Here is a 4,723-nt window from a genome sequence, read left to right as displayed (position 1 = left end):
TACAAAACTGATGGACAGGGTACAGAGTGCTGGAAAAATGGTGGATCCCACTCTAAAATAAACCTGGATGGATGTAGTATCAGATTTCAGTGCTGTAGGTTACAGCACCATAACAAACATCTGTACTGCATCTCATTGCAATTTACAGTAGGTCGCATTCCACCAACATCCCATGGAGCATTGCAGCACCCTGCTCACCTCCAACTCCCAGGGAGGTGCTGTAGACTCAGCCAGAGCTCATGTGTTCTGCCTGAGAACCAGGCCAGTCCCACTTCTGGGCTCTCAGTGACACGAGATGATGAAGCCCTTTCTTCTAACACCCCCTGCTCCCCACCCTTGTTCCCTGCATCCAGCTTTGAACCACTGTTTAATATTATTGCTCAGTGTATGGATTCCACCTATCCCATCTGGGCATTTGTAAAGATTGCAGCTCTTGACTAAGTGCTGTGCCATTTGCTGGACCCTGCATTCACACAGGGAGCTGTCCAAAATGTTCATCTTGTACCATGTTGTTTGGAAGTGTCTGTATCCAGATCTGAATCTGTTCAGCTTCACTCGTGTTTCTCTGTCAAGATTGTAACAGCTTTCCCTATGGGAACTTGTTTGGTGTTCATATAAAATGCCATCATAATATATTTTAGAACAGATTACTCTGAACAATCATTTCATTTCCATTCACCCAACCCTGTATCTAAATTTAGTGCAACACACAAGGCCACAGAGCCTGGCACATTGGGATCTCCAAGGGTCCAGAAAACAGGTAGCAGTGCAACGGTTAGGGTCTGTCTTCTGTTACTTGGTCTAATACCCTAGACCATTCTTGTGTGTGCAAGTTGTGCAGTGTGTTATAAGTCTATTTGCACTGTAAAGTACAGTGTTAAGCTTTTTAGGTGACAACTTCTGGATTATACAGAAGCACAGTAATCTGCTAGGTTGTACACCATTACAAATTCAGTGGTTCTGATCACTTTGAAGTTGGCACACCATACCATGGTGGCTAAACACCTTAAGGAAGACCCCCATGCAGAGACTTTAATGCTGACCTTCTGAATGTGCTGTTTCTAGGTGAAGGAATTGTCTAATGTGATTCCTTGATAGCTTGGGGTATGCTCATAGGGAAAGCTGTGATTTCCTACTCTGATATTTAGTGTGCTCTTGGCTTGATGATTGTCCATGTAGAAGAGTACCAATACTGATTTATTGATGCTCCCTACTGACCCCATGCCTTGCAAACACCCCCCACCATCCCCCATGCCACTGGCCTAGAACAAAGCAGAAAAGCCAGGGTCAGGACACCTTAACTGTTGTTGGGGGCTTATCAGTCTGTGTTGCACTGAGTGGGACCATAAATCTGCAAAATTGAAAACCGATTGCCCTATCCCTCAAGGTCATGTTGCCTTCCTGAGAAATGCCAGCATGTTTACCTGGATCCACCTGATGCAAACCCTAATCCAAACAGACTCCCAAAATAAACAGAAAGTTTTTATTTTAGCTCTACGACTGAGGTGCAACCAGCAGGTGAAACTACGCATTTTTGCTGATGATCCGCTGAGCAGTGTTTGACAGAGCAGCTATGAATCACTATCACTTCAGGGAAGGAGCAGCAGGAAATGGGAATTGTCCTTAGCAAACCTTTCCCTGCCAACCTCTCATCTCCCTTTGGTCAAAGAAGGGTTATCCTTCTGGGCCCTGATGCTTGGGTTTCCCAGTCCCAGCCCCCACAGGAGGATAATGGACCCTAGGCTTCTGAGTTTTCCCAGCTAGGAGGTGAAATGTGGCGGTTCTGGCCAGTGCTAGGGTATGAGGAGCTACATGGCTTCTGGCCTCAAGCAGGGGAAAGGGTCTGGACAGGAGACCCACCAGAGGTTCCTCAGTGTCTCTTTTTCTGCAGGCTCCACCTTTGTGCATAGGAGACGCAGTAGTGGAGCCCAAGATACTAGTTCCAGAATGATTTCCAGAACAACTGGAACTAGCCCATCCTAGTTAAAAAACTAGGCGACTGTGGCATAGATGCCTACACGGTCAGATGGATTGCAGATTGGCTGAGGGGTCGCACTCAGAGGGTGGTGGTGGATGGGTCATACTCGACCTGGGGGGAGGTGGGTAGCGGAGTCCCCCAGGGCTCGGTCCTGGGGCCTGCGCTGTTCAATTTCTTCATCAGCGATCTGGATGATGGGGTGGAAAGTAACCTGTTTAAATTCGCTGATGACACCAAAATTTGGGGGGAGGTGAGCACGCTAGCAGGGAGTGAGAGATTGCAGAGGGATCTGGATAGGTTACAGGGGTGGGCTAACAGGAACAGGATGCGTTTCAATACGGACAAGTGCAGGGTGCTGCACTTGGGCAGTAGGAACCAGCAGCACACTTACACAATGGGGAACTCCCTACTTGAGAGCACGGAGGCAGAAAGAGATCTTGGAGTCATTATTGACTCCAAGATGAACATGGGCCGACAATGCGAGGTCATGGTTGGCAGGGCTAACCGGACCTTGTCGTGCATCCACAGGTGCATCTCGAGTAGAGCCAAGGAGGTGATCCTCCCCCTCTACGCGACGCTGGTCAGGCCACAGCTGGAGTATTGTGTCCAGTTCTGTGCGCCCCATTTCAAGAGGGATGTGGACAACATGGAGAGGGTCCAGAGGAGGGCCACCCGCATGATCCGGGGACAACAGGGCAGACCCTACAGTGAGAGACTGCGGGACCTGAACCTATTCAGCCTCCACAAGAGAAGGCTGAGGGGGGACCTGGTGACCGTCTATAAACTCACTAGGGGGGACCAGAAGGGTTTGGGGGAGACGCTGTTTCCCCTAGCGCCCGCTGGCATAACAAGGAGTAATGGGCACAAGTTGATGGAGAGGAGGTATAGATTGGACATCCGCAAAAACTACTTCACAGTTAGGGCGGCTAGGAGCTGGAACCAACTTCCAAGGGAAGTGGTGCTGGCCCCTACCCTGGGGGTCTTTAAGAAGAGGCTGGATGCCTACCTGGCTGGACTCATTTGAGTCCCGTTTCTTGTTTTGGGGTTTTGTTGTTCTCCCGCCCTGGCGGGGGGTCGGGCTAGAAGATCTATTAGGTCCCTTCCGACCCTAAATCTATGAAACTATGAAACTATGAAACTGCAGAGCATGGGAGATGTGTGTAGATGGTGCTAGTCACATGAGAACCAAAGAGGATGCCATGGGGGGGTTAGAATAGACAGGTTGGCAACTGTTTGCATCCACAGTGCTGAAGCACTTGAATGACCAACATTGTCCCAGGAACATGCTATGAATGTCCAAGAACAAGGTCTACAGATGGCCAGGTGCTTACTAAGGGATGCTTCAGGTGCCTCTATGGAGATGAGAGGGGCACGGTGCCAATGTAAGGAGTTTATGCACAGGATCAAAGACCACTTTGGATCCAGCTACAACACCTCTGAGTGGCATCAATGCCACCTCCCATGGGGAGACCATTGCCCTCTTGGGCTGGAGAGGTAGGATAGGATGCTTCCCACCCCTCCCCTGCATGGAGAGCCCCACTCCAGGCACTCCTCCCTGAAGTGACATACCCAAGGGTCCCATGTAGGGGCACCTCTGGATTGTGGCCATTGGGGAATGCATTGATTGGGAGATGCTGCGGGGGGAAGAAAGGGCCTGGAACAGGAGATATGGCACATGGGAGCCACTGACCTGTGATCCAAGGACCCAGGAAGGTATCTGGCAGGGCCTGCTCTGGGAAGCAGGATTTGGAGAGGGGAGGGAGACTGGTCTGCCCAAGGCCGAATTCCAGGGCCAGCACTGACTCAACCTACCTTCCAGGTCCACCTTCCTACCCCCAGCCACACTGCTGGTAACCAGAATAGGTGCAAGGCCCCAAAGAGAATGGGAGGAGGGGGGTGGAGAAGGGGGCAGTTCCCCAGCTAATGGGATAAGGTCACTGTGAGGTGGGGTCTTGCTGTGGCAGAACAGTGCAGCCTCTGCAAGGAAAGGGAGAGGGCCCTGGGCTCTGCTCCAAGCTCTGGAGCAGGCAACATTCCACAATTTTCCTTTGTTATGCACAAGAGAAGTTTGGCAGGGGCAGCAGTTTTGCATGTGACATTCCCTCTGTCACCCCAAGGTTTCATGTTTATTAAATTGACCACCCATGGTTATCCAACCCTGGTCCCTCTTTAAACATCACAACCACCTGGTGCAGCTAGGGTCTTTCTCCACTCCCTCAGTGTTAATTGACAAGGTTCAAAGTCCTGGAGCAGGCAATGTTGCACATTTTTGTTTAATAAACACATATAAAAGTTTGGCAGCTTCACATTTGATTAAAATGAGGCAAGTCTCTTCCTCATTTCACATTCTGCTGTGCCCCAGTGGAGGGGGTGGTGGACTCGGAAGGATAGGGGAAGGGGGGGTTGGTGTGTAGCAAAACCCCCAGTTTTTCTTCTTCTTTTTTTTAATTATTTATCTTAAAATGCATTCCCTCCCCTTCCCCAACCATTTCTGACTTTTCTTCCCCTCTCTATTCCTTATAGATAAGTAAAAGTGAGCTCAAAATTAGAATAAGCTTTAAGCATTTTTATTTTTGGTGGCAAGTTTTTGGTTTTGGATGTCCATTGTTTTATAATTATTAGGTTTATATTAATTTTTACTGTTGTATATTGTATTGTTGTCATTTTTGTATTAATTTTTGTTGTTTTATATGCATATTGTATGGTTTAGGCCTGTGTTTATAAGTGAACCAAAGTAATGTCAAG

Source organism: Gavialis gangeticus, unplaced genomic scaffold (genome assembly GCF_001723915.1).
Source record: "Gavialis gangeticus isolate Ggan-Ray unplaced genomic scaffold, GavGan_comp1, whole genome shotgun sequence".
Taxonomy (NCBI): Eukaryota; Metazoa; Chordata; order Crocodylia; family Gavialidae; genus Gavialis; species Gavialis gangeticus.
The sequence above is the reverse complement of the archived record's forward strand: the minus strand, read 5'-3'. Positions refer to the sequence as shown.